This window comes from Artemia franciscana, unplaced genomic scaffold, assembly GCF_032884065.1.
Source record: "Artemia franciscana unplaced genomic scaffold, ASM3288406v1 Scaffold_1551, whole genome shotgun sequence".
NCBI classification, from domain to species: Eukaryota; Metazoa; Arthropoda; class Branchiopoda; order Anostraca; family Artemiidae; genus Artemia; species Artemia franciscana.
Window position 1 is genome coordinate 46,075 of NW_027062862.1, and position 17,052 is coordinate 63,126.

Sequence of the window (17,052 nt, forward strand, 5' to 3'; positions counted from 1 at the left end):
GCAATCATTAGAAAAATGCGGTATAGAATACGGATTGTTTTCCCATGGACAATTATATGTTGCATGTTCAAGAGTCGGTAAACCTGACAATCTATTTATATGCACAGACAATGGGACAGCGAAGAATATTGTATATTCACAAGTTTTACGTAGTTAAAAACATATATATATATATATCTATCTATATTCACAAGTGGGACAAAGGGACACAACTATAATGGCGCGTAACTAATATGGCACGTAACTAATATGGATCGTGACGATTTACGTACGCGGGGGGGGAGCTTGGGGGGCGCGAAGCGCCACACCAACAGCTAGTAGTCTAATAACAATAGTCTATAATATAGGCTAAACCTTAGGCTTATACCAAAACAAGTGCATATCCAGTCACATTTTGGCTGAAACAATTAGGTAAAAACCTGGGAGGGTGTAAAGAGGAAGCCTTGAATAGATTGGATTGGAGGAGGAGTGCGCGTAGCTGTGTTGGCCTCAGGCGGCTTGGTGCTGCAGTGAGTTATTAGTAGTAGTAGTAGTAGTAGATAAATAATTGAAAATAGCATAGCCTGATTGGTCAAAAATATTCTCCAGGTAAATCGATTAGCCTAACCAATAATTTTAAGTGTTTGATTTTGTTGAACTTTAATAATAAACATATTAATGCATAGCTTAGATTTTTTGCTGTTATGATATAAATGTTTCATTTTAAATTGGAACAAGTGGTTAGGGTAATATTCTTACGTAGTTTTAATTATTCAGCCACTTCTTTTACAGAGTTTACTTACAATTAATGGCAGTTTCTATCTTTTGCCACAGCAGCCACGAAACATAATGCATCATACATAACACTTAATGAATTTTTTTGGCCCATTTCTGGTGATTTTATACACGTTCTTAATTTTTAGATTTGGCATTAAGTGCAAAAATTGTACACAAGCATTGAACATATTTTAGATTAAAAATCAGTTCCCCTGTCTTCTAAGATGTATTACGCCTCTTCTAAAGGAAACATATTAATAAAATTAATAATTAGATTCTTTATTTTATACTCTTTTTCCATGTAAGACTATTGCTGGCTTAATGATTACAAATTGGAAAAAAATCCAGAGTCTTAAAAAAAGCATTTAATTACGTTGATTTAACATACAACATTGCAGCGCATTAAGCTTTCTATTAGTAAATACAAATAAATTTTGCACTGCTTTGGCAGAAATTAAAAATAAAATCTTTTCACTCGGGAAGATCACTTCAATAAACTTGAGACAGCAGATGATGAATTACCGCGCGTCATCTTAGTTCTAAAAAAAAGACAAACAATTATAAATATCGACGGCTCTTCATATCGATGTTTATAAACACGCAGCAGGAAGTTATATATTTTGTCTAACTAACCAGAAATGTAACAGTAACAATGGAATTACGCCTCTTCTAAAGGAAACATATTAATAAAATTAGTAACATTAAATTCCTAATTTTATGCTCCTTTTCAATACAATACTCGTTACCCGACAGTGCAACACAATCCCCCCCCCCTAATGATCCCATATATAGCCTTGATAACATATTTATCCATAAACTGAATCTAACTATCCTTTATAATTTCTTTTATAGAGAATATTTTTCTGCAGTTTTGATTCTATCTTCACCTGGGACTGAGAGCAATATTGTCCAAAATATTATTTGAAATGATATTAAAAGTGGATGATAATGGAAGGAAGCAGAACAATCTGATTATAAGAAAAATGCTGCATATTATATAATAGGAATTCCAATGTTCTAGTAGTTTCTTTTAGTTTGTATATATTCCAAGGGGGGGCCATCATGAGCGGGGGTGGGTTGCATTGTCAGTTAACAACTATTATATTGAAAACGAGTATAAGATAAGGAATCTAATGTTACTACGTTTATTTTATTACGAAGCTTCCTTCAGAAGAGCCTTAATTCTATACTGTTACCAATAAAACTTACAACTTCAACAATAACAATATCAATGTCATTCAATAGTAGATGTTGAATTACCCCGGATCATCTTAGTTCTGAACATAATATATGGAATTACAATTATAGATGGCTCTTCACATCGATCCTGCATTATATACGAAATATAGAAGAACCTAAAGCTATTGAGAAAAAAAAAACAAAAAAAAACACCAACTGGTTAGTATTATTTTTTTGACTCGGCTTTTCTGAAGAGTTTGCATAGCGGGTCATGAACAAATCATTATCATTACAGCAAACAACAGGGCGTAAAAACGTCCCATTATTAGTCCTAGTTTCTATGAATAGAAACTGGCACTAGCGCCCGAGCAAAAACTAGCGCCATCTAGCATTTGGCATTTTTTTGAATTTTTGAAGCTTCTTAAATAAAATTTTTCCTAGAAACTGGCGATCAGACACTTGTTAATGCAGTAATTTAGCCAGCTACACTAGTTAAACTAATATTGATTTATTATTACACTGAAAAATGCCAAGAAACTTTAAGAGTTAGATGGCATTAACGTATTTTTTTTTTGTCGACATGCCAAGAAACCAAGATACTTTAAAAGTAGATGGTATTACAAAAGGAACATAAAAACAAAGGCTCTCTGACTCTGAAGTTTGCTGCAGATAATATGTAGATGTTCAGAGGGCTTCAAGTTACACTCCACAAAGTTAAGAAAAGTTGAAAAATAAGATTCGGGTTTTTTTATTCTCAAGATTAAAAACAAAGAAAATGAAATGGCAAACTAAACTACTTGTCGATTTGGTAACCGATGAATTCAATACTTGTCTGCAAGGCGCGTCTGCCTCCAATTTTTTTTTTAAGTTTCCATGAATACTGCCCGCTAAAAGCAAGTTTATTCAGTGTATTTAATAATTATAAAAAGTCTGAAATTAAAAATGTACCAGTAATAAAAAAAAGTCTGAAATTCAAAGCTTTTATCAACGAAAAACTACTCTAAACTAACAGATAAAAAAGGGCAAGAATTGAAAAACACAAAGGTTATACAACAGCAAGCGAAAAACAAAATTTAGTTGAGAGAAAGAGATATAAGAGGTTTATATAGATATTAAAGGTTATTAATAGAGGTTATTAGAGGTTATATAAAAGATTTTGTTTTGTTTCTGATTTAGTTTTGGATACCATTAATTCAAATCAGTAATGTAAACTGCTCCATATTTACCGAACTCTATATTGTAGCAAGTATGAATAAACACACAAAAAAAGTATGGCTATGCATCATTCCCTAATAAAACGAAGAAAGTAGGGAACAAACTGTAACAAGCCTTTCTAAATAAAACAGGCCTCGGGTATAAGGCATAAAATATTAGAGGTAAGCTTATAACAATTCATTAGCAGAAGAAGAAGAACCAAAAGCTATTGAAAAAACAAACAAAAAAACAATGCCTTCAACTCCAACCGGTTACTATTTTTTTTTGACTCGGCTTTTCTGAAGAGATGCATAGCGGGTCATGGATAAATCATTATCATTACAGCAAACAATAGGGTATAAAAACGTCCCATTAATTGACCATATTCAGGTTCATGGCAATCGTATGGATTTCTGTCTTTCTAGTCCTTCAATTAATCACCATTATCACTTATCTCACAGCTTTCACTGTCAACTTTGGTCCTTTGAGCAGTGAGAAAAGGAAACTCTTATATATAATTGCATATTTAATGGTTCAGTACAAAGATTATGAATAGAAACTGGCACTAGTGCCCGACAAAAACCAGCCCCATTTACCGTTTGGCATTTTTTTGAATTTTTTCAAGCTTCTTAAATATAATTTTTCTTAGAAACTGGAGATCAGACACTTGTTAATATAGTAATTTAGCCAGCTACACTGCTTAAACTAATATTGGTTTATTATTACACTGAAAAATGCCAAGAAACTTAAAAAGTTAGATGGCAATGGCGTATTTCTTTTTTGTCGACATGCCAAGAAACCAAGATACTTTAAAAGTTAGATGGTATTGCAAAAGGAACGCAAAAACAAATTCTCTCTGACTCGGAAGTTTGCTACAGATAATATGTAGATGTTCAGATGGCTTTAAGTTACTAAACAAAGTTAAGAAAAGTTGAAGAATAAGATTCATTTTTTTTTCATTCTTAAGATTAAAAACAAAGGAAATAAAATGGCAAACTAAACTAGTTCATTTTAATAGAAAACAAGCAACATACCTTGATATATCTTTGGCGCTAGTGGTCGACTTGTTTGTCTCTTTTACTAAGGTCTTGCAGGACGCTAATTTTGTTTAAAGAGCCTAAAAATAATTCCTTACTTAAAAAAACTTATATAATAAAAAATTAAGTTTTATAAAGTGAAACTTCAATTCCAAACTTAGGTATGCACAGTCAGCAATCAAACAAGCAAAAATATTAACACCATCTTTAAAACAAAATGGCAAATAGTACACTAAAAAAGGAATACGGCATCAGACTTTGCGGTCCCTACCGGCGGTGCTGATATCCCTTTCTTGGCCCTTCAGCCAGGATGTGCAACAGGGGGTTGGGGCCAACCATCCTGTGCTTTCGCACACCCTTCCTGTTTACCTTCCCCATATTTCTCCAGGTACCCATCTAGAGCTGGATCGACTCCGGCTGAACTTACAGAGTCACGCCACTAACCCCCGTCCCAAACTAAATAACTGGGCACACTAGGATTCGAATCCTCGCCCTCTGAGACAAAGGATCCTAATCCAGCGCACATTTAATGTGCAAAACGCAAGTGAATGTCAATGAAGAGGGAGACAAGGAGGTAACGAATGAAATCGACAATATTTGACTCAGCTGCCCGAATGAAAACAGACGATATCAATTATTTATGGTCAGGTCGCACCGTTGCAAGGTGCTGTTTTAGCCATTTTGTGCCAAACTGTACGTGAAAATTAAAGTAAAAAAACTCGTATTAAAAGTCTATCTTCGAGTTTATAGCTTTTTGGTAAGGTGCCATTTATACATACCTTCTTAAACCACGGACAATTCTCATCGAAAATCCTTAAAAGTCAAACTTAAGATGGCGGAAACATTTTTTTTTTTTTTTTTTTTTTTTTTTTTACTACGCTAATAGTTCTCTGAGCGTTATTCGAACATGTATAGCCCAATATCATCATATACAAAGCTTTAAATAAAAACAAACTTAGAAAAAAATTCCTTGAAAATTTCCACTTCGGAGCTTGGTAAAAAAAATCGATATTTTTTTTCTCGCAAACTTCAAACTGCCTTTATTTATTGTCAGAATAGACTATATGAGCTGCTTGGTCTTGAAAGCAACGACTTGGACAAACAAATTTAATAAATAAAAAAATGTAAAATTTCCCCACCCCCCCTAAGTAATTCAAACTTAGCAATTAGACAATTGCTAAGTTCTAAACTTACTTCTTAAGATTTACGTAGTTAAATTGGACAGCGAAAAATGTTGTATATTCGCAAGTTTTATGTAGTTCAAAAAATATATATATTTATATCTATCTCAATTCACAGGTGGGACACAGGGACACAACTACAATGGCAGGTAACTAATATGGCGTGTAACGACTTAAGCGCACGGGGGGCTTGGGGCGTGATACCCCCCGAGCCCCCCCCCCCAACAGCTATATATCTATATATATAAAAATAAGTTGTCTGTGTGTCTGTCGAGTGACGTCAGGTGTGTCGACTGACGTCATTGTGAGGATTGAGCTGTATGCGTCATACAATTGTGTGTCGACTGACGTCATGTTTGTCAACTGATGAAATTACAGACCGGGACACAAATGACGACCGGGACACGGGGATACAGGGAATATAAATGACGACCGGGAACCTCAAAGAGAAATTACAGACTGGGACACCGGGACACAGGGAATATAAATGACGACCGGGACACAGTGACACAACTACAAAGGGGACGACGGGGTACAGGGAAGATATATAAATGACGACCGGGACACAGGGATTGTTCGAAGAGAAATTACAGACCGGGACACCGGGAAACAAATGACGACCGGGACGCTGGGACACAGGGAATATAAATGACGACCGAGACACAGGGACTATAAATAACGACCGGGACAAAGGGACACATCGCTAAAATAATGAGGTATAGATCTGAATACGAATTGAAAATTTGTTTGTAGATCTATAAAATTTGCTAGTAGAAAATTTGCTAGTAAGATTTGCTAGTAGATATATAAAAGTACTAAAATTTGCTGGTAGACAGCAAATTCCAACAGCTAGTAGATATATATAAAAATAAGTTGTATGTGTGTCTGTCGATTAACGTCATGATTGTGTGTTGACTTACGTCATGTCTTGACGACTGACGAAATTACAGACCTCGACATCGGGACACAAATGACGACCGGGACACCGGGACATAGGGAATAAAAATGACGAAAGGGACACTCAAAGAGAAAGCGACCAGGAGACAAGGAATGTTCGATTAGCAATCACCATCAACAAAGCACCGGGACACAAATGACAACCGGGACGAAAATGATGACCGGGACACCGGGACACAGGGAATATAAATGACGACCTCGACACTCAAAGAGAAAGTACAGACTGGGACACCGGGACACAAATGACGACCGGAATACTGGGAATATAAATGACGACCAGGACACAGGGACACAACTACAAGGGGGGTGCCGGGGGCACAGGGGGATATATAAATTACGACGGGGACACAAGGAATGTTTGATTAGCAATCAGCATCAACAAAGTTAAAGGGCAATCATTAGAATAATCAGGTATAGATCTGAATACGGATTGCTTTTCCCATGGACAATTTTATGTTGCATGTTCAAGAGTCGGTAAACCTAACAATGTATTTATATGCACACACAATGGGACATGGAAGAATGTTGTATATTCTTAAGTTTTACGTAGTTAAATTGGACAGCGAAGAATGTTGTATATTCGCAAGTTTTATGTAGTTCAAAAAATATATATATTTATATCTATCTCAATTCACAGGTGGGACACAGGGACAAAACTACAATGGCAGGTAACTAATATGGCGTGTAACGACTTACGAGCGAGGGGGGCTTGGGGGCGCGATGCCCCCCGAGCCCCCCCCCCCAACAGCTATATATCTATATATATAAAAATAAGTTGTCTGTGTGTCTGTCGAGTGACGTCAGGTGTGTCGACTGACGTCATTGTAAGGATTGAGCTGTATGCGTCATGAAATTGTGTGTCGACTGACGTCATGTTTGTCAACTGATGAAATTACAGACCGGGACACAAATGACGACCGAGACACGGGGATACAGGGAATATAAATGATGACCGGGAACCTCAAAGAGAAATTACAGACTGGGACACCGGGACACAGGGGATATAAATGACGACCGGGACACAATGACACAACTACAAAGGGGACGACGGGGGTACAGGGAAGATATATAAATGACGACCGGGACACAGGGATTTTTCGAAGAGAAATTACAGACCGGGACACCGGGACACAAATGACGACCGGGACGCTGGGACACAGGGAATATAAATGACGACCGAGACACAGGGACTATACATAAGGACCGGGACAAAGGGTCACATCGTTAAAATAATGAGGTATAGATCTGAATACGAATTGAAAATTTGTTTGTAGATCTATAAAATTTCCTAGTAGAAAATTTGCTAGTAAGATTTGCTAGTAGATATATAAAAGTACTAAAATTTGCGGGTAGACAGCAAATTCCAACAGCTAGTATATATATATATAAAAATAAGTTGTATGTGTGTCTGTCGATTAACGTCATGATTGTGTGTTGACTTACGTCATGTCTTGACGACTGACGAAATTACAGACCTCGACATCGGGACACAAATGACGACCGGGACACCGGGAATAAAAATGACGAAAGGGACACTCAAAGAGAAAGCGACCAGGAGACAAGGAATGTTCGATTAGCAATCACCATCAACAAATCACCGGGACACAAATGACAACCGGGACGAAAATGATGACCGGGAGACCGGGACACAGGGAATATAAATGACGACCTCGACACTCAAAGAGAAAGTACAGACTGGGACACCGGGACACAAATGACGACCGGAATACTGGGAATATAAATGACGACCAGGACACAGGAACACAACTACAAGGGGGGTGCCGGGGGGCAAAGGGGGATATATAAATGACGACGGGGACACAGGGAATGTTTGATTAGCAATCAGCATCAACAAAGTTAAAGGGCAATCATTAGAATAATCAGGTATAGATCTGAATACGGATTGCTTTTCCCATGGACAATTTTATGTTGCATGTTCAAGAGTCGGCAAACCTAACAATCTATTTATATGAACAAACAATGGGACATGGAAGAATGTTGTATATTCTTAAGTTTTACGTAGTTAAATTGGACAGCGAAGAATGTTGTATATTCGCAAGTTTTATGTAGTTCAAAAAATATATATATTTATATCTATCTCAATTCACAGGTGGGACACAGGGACACAACTACAATGGCAGGTAACTAATATGGCGTGTAACGACTTACGCGCGCCCCCCCCCCCCCCCGAGCCCCCCCCAACATCTATATATCTATATATATAAAAATAAGTTGTCTGTGTGTCTGTCGAGAGACGTCAGGTGTGTCGACTGACGTCATTGTAAGGATTGAGCTGTATGCGTCATGAAATTGTGTGTCGACTGACGTCATGTTTGTCAACTGATGAAATTACAGACCGGGAAACAAATGACGACCGGGTCACGGGGATACAGGGAATATAAATGACGACCGGGAACCTCAAAGAGAAATTACAGACTGGGACACCGGGACACAGGGAATATAAATGACGACCGGGACACAGTGACACAACTACAAAGGGGACGACGGGGGTACAGGGAAGATATATAAATGACGACCGGGACACAGGGATTGTTCGAAGAGAAATTACAGACCGGGACACCGGGACACAAATGACGACCGGGACGCTGGGACAAAGGGAATATAAATGACGACCGAGACACAGGGACTATAAATAACGACCGGGACAAAGGGACACATCGTTAAAATAATGAGGTATAGATCTGAATACGAATTGAAAATTTGTTTGTAGATCTATAAAATTTTCTAGTAGAAAATTTGCTAGTAAGATTTGCTAGTAGATATATAAAAGTACTAAAATTTGCTGGTAGACAGCAAATTCCAAAGGCTAGTAGATATATATAAAAATAAGTTGTATGTGTGTCTGTCGATTAACGTCATGATTGTGTGTTGACTTACGTCATGTCTTGACGACTGACGAAATTACAGACCTCGACATCGGGACACAAATGACGACCGGGACACCGGGACATAGGGAATAAAAATGACGAAAGGGACACTCAAAGAGAAAGCGACCAGGAGACAAGGAATGTTCGATTAGCAATCACCATCAACAAAGCACTGGGACACAAATGACAACCGGAACGAAAATGATGACCGGGACACCGGGACACAGGGAATATGAATGACGACCTCGACACTCAAAGAAAAAGTACAGACTGGGACACCGGGACACAAATGACGACCGGAATACTGGGAATATAAATGACGACCAGGACACAGGGACACAACTACAAGGGGGGTGCCGGGGGGCACGGGAATATATAAATGACGACGGGGACACAGGGAATGTTTGATTAGCAATCAGCATCAACAAAGTTAAAGGGCAATCATTAGAATAATCAGGTATAGATCTGAATACGGATTGCTTTTCCCATGGACAATTTTATGTTGCATGTTCAAGAGTCGGTAAACCTAACAATCTATTTATATGCACAAACAATGGGACATGGAAGAATGTTGTATAAGTTTTACGTAGTTAAATTGGACAGCGAAGAATGTTGTATATTCGCAAGTTTTATGTAGTTCAAAAAATATATATATTTATATCTATCTCAATTTACAGGTGGGACACAGGGACACAACTACAATGGCAGGTAACTAATATGGCGTGTAACGACTTACGTGCGCGGGGGGCTTGGGGGCGCGATGCCCCCCCGAGCCCCCCCCCAACAGCTATATATCTATATATATAAAAATAAGTTGTCTGTGTGTCTGTCGAGTGACGTCAGGTGTGTCGACTGACGTCATTGTAAGGATTGAGCTGTATGCGTCATGAAATTGTGTGTCGACTAACGTCATGTTTGTCAACTGATGAAATTACAGACCGGGACACAAATGACGACCGGGACACGGGGATATAGGGAATATAAATGACGACCGGGAACCTCAAAGAGAAATTACAGACTGGGACACCGGGACACAGGGAATATAAATGACAACCGGGACACAGTGACACAACTACAAAGGGGACGACGGGGGTACAGGGAAGATATATAAATGACGACCGGGACACAGGGATTTTTCGAAGAGAAATTACAGACCGGGACACCGGGACACAAATGACGACCGGGACGCTGGGACACAGGGAATATAAATGACGACCGAGACACAGGGACTATAAATAACGACCGGGACAAAGGAAAACATCGTTAAAATAATGAGGTATAGATCTGAATACGAATTGAAAATTTGTTTGTAGATCTATAAAATTTGCTAGTAGAAAATTTGCTAGTAAGATTTGCTAGTAGATACATAAAAGTACTAAAATTTGCTGGTAGACAGCAAATTCCAACAGCTAGTAGATATATATAAAAATAAGTTGTATGTGTGTCTGTCGATTAACGTCATGATTGTGTGTTGACTTACGTCATGTCTTGACGACTGACGAAATTACAGACCTCGACATCGGGACTCAAATGACGACCGGGACACCGGGACATAGGGAATAAAAATGACGAAAGGGACACTCAAAGAGAAAGCGACCAGGAGACAAGGAATGTTCGATTAGCAGTCACCATCAACAAAGCACCGGGACACAAATGACAACCGGGACGAAAATGATGACCGGGACACCGGGACACAGGGAATATAAATGACGACCTTAGGCTTATACCAAAACAAGTGCATATACAGTCACATTTTGGCTGAAACAATTAGGTAAAAACCTGGGAGGGTGTAAAGAGGGAGGCCTTGAATAGATTGGATTGGAGGAGGAGTGCGCGTAGCTGTGATGGCCTCAGGCGGCTTGGTGCTGCGGTGAGTTATTAGTAGTAGTAGTAGTAGTAGATAAATAATTCGAAATAGCATAGCCTGATTGGTCAAAAATATTCTCCAGGTAAATCGATTAGCCTAACCAATAATTTTAAGTGTTTGATTTTGTTGAACTTTAATAATAAACATATTAATGCATAGCTTACATTTTTTGCTGTTATGAAATAAATGTTTCATTTTAAATTGGAACAAGTGGTTAGGGTAATATTCTTACGTAGTTTTAATTATTCAGCCACTTCTTTTACAGAGTTTACTGACAATTAATGGCAGTTTCTATCTTTTGCCACAGCAGCCACGAAACATAATGCATCATACATAACACTTAATGAATTTTTTTGGCCCATTTCTGGTGATTTTATACACGTTCTTAATTTTTAGATTTGGCATTAAGTGCAAAAATTGTACACAAGCATTGAACATATTTTAGATTAAAAATCAGTTCCCCTGTCTTCTAAGATGTATTACGCCTCTTCTAAAGGAAACATATTAATAAAATTAATAATTAGATTCTTTATTTTATACTCTTTTTCCATGTAAGACTATTGCTGGCTTAATGATTACAAATTGGAAAAAAATCCAGAGTCTTAAAAAAAGCATTTAATTACGTTGATTTAACATACAACATTGCAGCGCATTAAGCTTTCTATTAGTAAATACAAATAAATTTTGTACTGCTTTGGCAGACATTAAAAATAAAATCTTTTCACTCGGGAAGATCACTTCAATAAACTTGAGACAGCAGATGATGAATTACCGCGCGTCATCTTAGTTCTAAAAAAAAAGACAAACAATTATAAATATCGACGGCTCTTCATATCGATGTTTATAAACACGCAGCAGGAAGTTATATATTTTGTCTAACTAACCAGAAATGTAACAGTAACAATGGAATTACGCCTCTTCTAAAGGAAACATATTAATAAAATTAGTAACATTAAATTCCTAATTTTATGCTCCTTTTCAATACAATACTCGTTACCCGACAGTGCAACACAATCCCCCCCCCCCTAATGATCCCATATATAGCCTTGATAACATATTTATCCATAAACTGAATCTAACTATCCTTTATAATTTCTTTTATAGAGAATATTTTTCTGCAGTTTTGATTCTATCTTCACCTGGGACTGAGAGCAATATTGTCCAAAATATTATTTGAAATGATATTAAAAGTGGATGATAATGGAAGGAAGCCGAACAATCTGATTATAAGAAAAATGCTGCATATTATATAATAAGAATTCCAATGTTCTAGTAGTTTCTTTTAGTTTGTATATATTCCAAGGGGGGGCCATCATGAGCGGGGGTGGCTTGCATTGTCAGTTAACAACTATTATATTGAAAACGAGTATAAGATAAGGAATCTAATGTTACTACGTTTATTTTATTACGAAGCTTCCTTCAGAAGAGCCTTAATTCTATACTGTTACCAATAAAACTTACAACTTCAACAATAACAACATCAATGTCATTCAATAGTAGATGTTGAATTACCCCGGATCATCTTAGTTCTGAACATAATATATGGAATTACAATTATAGATGGCTCTTCACATCGATCCTGCATTATATACGAAATATAGAAGAACCTAAAGCTATTGAGAAAAAAAAACAAAAAAAAAACACCAACTGGTTACTATTATTTTTTTGACTCGGCTTTTCTGAAGATCAGACACTTGTTAACACAGTAATTTAGCCAGCTACACTAGTTAAACTAATATTGATTTATTATTACACTGAAAAATGCCAAGAAACTTTAAAAGTTAGATGGCATTAACGTATTTCTTTTTTGTCGACATGCCAAGAAACCAAGATACTTTAAAAGTAGATGGTATTACAAAAGGAACATAAAAACAAAGGCTCTCTGACTCTGAAGTTTGCTGCAGATAATATGTAGATGTTCAGAGGGCTTCAAGTTACACTCCACAAAGTTAAGAAAAGTTGAAAAATAAGATTCGGGTTTTTTTATTCTCAAGATTAAAAACAAAGAAAATGAAATGGCAAACTAAACTACTTGTCGATTTGGTAACCGATGAATTCAATACTTGTCTGCAAGGCGCGTCTGCCTCCAATTTTTTTTTTAAGTCTCCATGAATACTGCCTGCTAAAAGCAAGTTTATTCAGTGTACTTAATAATTATAAAAAGTCTGAAATTAAAAATGTACCAGTAATAAAAAAAGTCTGAAATTCAAAGCTTTTATCAACGAAAAACTACTCTAAACTAACAGATAAAAAAGGGCAAGAATTGAAAAACACAAAGGTTATACAACAGCAAGCGAAAAACAAAATTTAGGTGAGAGAAAGAGATATAAGAGGTTTATATAGATATTAAAGGTTATTAATAGAGGTTATTAGAGGTTATATAAGAGATTTTGTTTTGTTTCTGATTTAGTTTTGGATACCATTAATTCAAATCAGTAATGTAAACTGCTCCATATTTACCGAACTCTATATTGTAGCAAGTATGAATAAACACACACACAAAGTATGGCTATGCATCATTCCCTAATAAAACGAAGAAAGTAGGGAACAAACTGTAACAAGCCTTTCTAAATAAAACAGGCCTCGGGTATAAGGCATAAAATATTAGAGGTAAGCTTATAACAATTCATTAGCAGAAGAAGAAGAACCAAAAGCTATTGAAAAAACAAACAAAAAAACAATGCCTTCAACTCCAACCGGTTACTATTTTTTTTGACTCGGCTTTTCTGAAGAGATGCATAGCGGGTCATGGATAAATCATTATCATTACAGCAAACAATAGGGTATAAAAACGTCCCATTAATTAACCATATTCAGGTTCATGGCAATCGTATGGATTTCTGTCTTTCTAGTCCTTCAATTAATCACCATTATCACTTATCCCACAGCTTTCACTGTTAACTTTGGTCCTTTGAGCAGTGAGAAAAGGAAACTCTTGTATATAATTGCATATTTAATGGTTCAGTTCAAAGATTATGAATAGAAACTGGCACTAGTGCCCGACAAAAACCAGCCCCATTTACCGTTTGGCATTTTTTTGAATTTTTTCAAGCTTCTTAAATATAATTTTTCTTAGAAACTGGAGATCAGACACTTGTTAATATAGTAATTTAGCCAGCTACACTGCTTAAACTAATATTGGTTTATTATTACACTGAAAAATGCCAAGAAACTTAAAAAGTTAGATGGCAATGGCGTATTTCTTTTTTGTCGACATGCCAAGAAACCAAGATACTTTAAAAGTTAGATGGTATTGCAAAAGGAACGCAAAAACAAATTCTCTCTTACTCGGAAGTTTGCTACAGATAATATGTAGATGTTCAGATGGCTTCAAGTTACTACACAAAGTTAAGAAAAGTTGAAGAATAAGATTCATTTTTTTTTCATTCTTAAGATTAAAAACAAAGGAAATAAAATGGCAAACTAAACTAGTTCATTTTAATAGAAAACAAGCAACATACCTTGATATATCTTTGGCGCTAGTGGTCGACTTGTTTGTCTCTTTTACTAAGGTCTTGCAGGACGCTAATTTTGTTTCAAGAGCCTAAAAATAATTCCTTACTTAAAAAAACTTATATAATAAAAAATTAAGTTTTATAAAGTGAAACTTCAATTCCAAACTTAGGTATGCACAGTCAGCAATCAAACAAGCCAAAAATATTAACACCATCTTTAAAATAAAACGGCAAATAGTACACTAAAAAAGGAATACGGCATCAGACTTTGCGGTCCCTACCGGCGGTGCTGATATCCCTTTCTTGGCCCTTCAGCCAGGATGTGCAACAGGGGGTTGGGGCCAACCATCCTGTGCTATCGCACACCCTTCCTGTTTACCTTCCCCATATTTCTCCAGGTACCCATCTAGTGCTGGATCGACTCCGGCTGAACTTACAGAGTCACGCCACTAACCCCCGTCCCAAACTAAATAACTGGGCACACTAGGATTCGAATCCTCGCCTTCTGAGACAAAGGATCCTAATCCAGCGCACATTTAATGTGCAAAACGCAAGTGAATGTCAATGAAGAGGGAGACAAGGAGGTAACGAATGAAATCGACAATATTTGACTCAGCTGCCCGAATGAAAACAGACGATATCAATTATTTATGGTCAGGTCGCACCGTTGCAAGGTGCTGTTTTAGCCATTTTGTGCCAAACTGTACGTGAAAATTAAAGTAAAAAAACTCGTATTAAAAGTCTATCTTCGAGTTTATAGCTTTTTGGTAAGGTGCCATTTATACATACCTTCTTAAACCACGGACAATTCTCATCGAAAATCCTTAAAAGTCAAACTTAAGATGGCGGAAACATTTTTTTTTTTTTTTTTTTTTTTTTTTTTTTACTACGCTAATAGTTCTCTGAGCGTTATTCGAACATGTATAGCCCAATATCATCATATACAAAGCTTTAAATAAAAAAAAAAACTTAGAAAAAAATTCCTTGAAAATTTCCACTTCGGAGCTTGGTAAAAAAAATCGATATTTTTTTTTCTCGCAAACTTCAAACTGCCTTTATTTATCGTCAGAATAGACCATATGAGCTGCTTGGTCTTGAAAGCAACGACTTGGACAAACAAATTTAATAAATAAAAAAATGTAAAATTGCCCCACCCCCCCTAAGTAATTCAAACTTAGCAATTAGACAATTGCTAAGTTCTAAACTTACTTCTTAAGTTTTACGTAGTTAAATTGGACAGCGAAGAATGTTATATATTCGCAAGTTTTATGTATTTCAAAAAATATATATATTTATATCTATCTCAATTCACAGGTGGGACACAGGGACACAACTACAATGGCAGGTAACTAATATGGCGTGTAACGACTTAAGCGCGCGGGGGGCTTGGGGCGCGATACCCCCCCCCCCCCCCCCCAACGAGCCCCCCCCCCCCCCCAACAGCTATATATCTCTATATATAAAAATAAGTTGTCTGTGTGTCTGTCGAGTGACGTCAGGTGTGTCGACTGACGTCATTGTAAGGATTGAGCTGTATGCGTCATGAAATTGTGTGTCGACTGACGTCATGTTTGTCAACTGATGAAATTACAGACCGGGACACAAATGACGACCGGGACACGGGGATACAGGGAATATAAATGACGACCGGGAACCTCAAAGAGAAATTACAGACTGGGACACCGGGACACAGGGAACATAAATGACGACCGGGACACAGTGACACAACTACAAAGGGGACGACGGGGGTACAGGGAAGATATATAAATGACGACCGGGACACAGGGATTGTTCGAAGAGAAATTACAGACCGGGACACCGGGACACAAATGACGACCGGGACGCTGGGACACAGGGAATATAAATGACGACCGAGACACAGGGACTATAAATAACGACCGGGACAAAGGGACACATCGTTAAAATAATGAGGTATAGATCTGAATACGAATTGAAAATTTGTTTGTAGATCTATAAAATTTGCTAATAGAAAATTTGCTAGTAAGATTTGCTAGTAGATATATAAAAGTACTAAAATTTGCTGGTAGACAGAAAATTCCAACAGCTAGTAGATATATATAAAAATAAGTTGTATGTGTGTCTGTCGATTAACGTCATGATTGTGTGTTGACTTACGTCATGTCTTGACGACTGACGAAATTACAGACCTCGACATCGGGACACAAATGACGACCGGGACACCGGGACATAGGGAATAAAAATGACGAAAGGGACACTCAAAGAGAAAGCGACCAGGAGACAAGGAATGTTCGATTAGCAATCACCATCAACAAAGCACCGGGACACAAATGACAACCGGGACGAAAATGATGACCGGGACACCGGGACACAGGGAATATAAATGACGACCTCGACACTCAAAGAGAAAGTACAGACTGGGACACCGGGACACAAATGACGACCGGAATACTGGGAATATAAATGACGACCAGGCCACAGGGACACAACTACAAGGGGGGTGCCGGGGGGCACAGGGGGATATATAAATTACGACGGGGACACAGGGAATGTTTGATT

The 17,052-nt window shown here is 37.3% G+C and overlaps 1 long non-coding RNA gene across 1 annotated transcript; it reads right to left on the minus strand.

Moving 5' to 3' along the window:
• Positions 1-1,106: 1,106 nt before the first annotated feature.
• On the minus strand, positions 1,107-14,691 carry LOC136042590 (uncharacterized). Its single transcript, XR_010621356.1, has 3 exons — positions 14,521-14,691; positions 4,164-4,246; positions 1,107-1,295 (listed from the first exon to the last, which is right to left on the minus strand). It is a non-coding gene; the product is annotated as an uncharacterized LOC136042590 (long non-coding RNA).
• Positions 14,692-17,052: the final 2,361 nt, after the last annotated feature.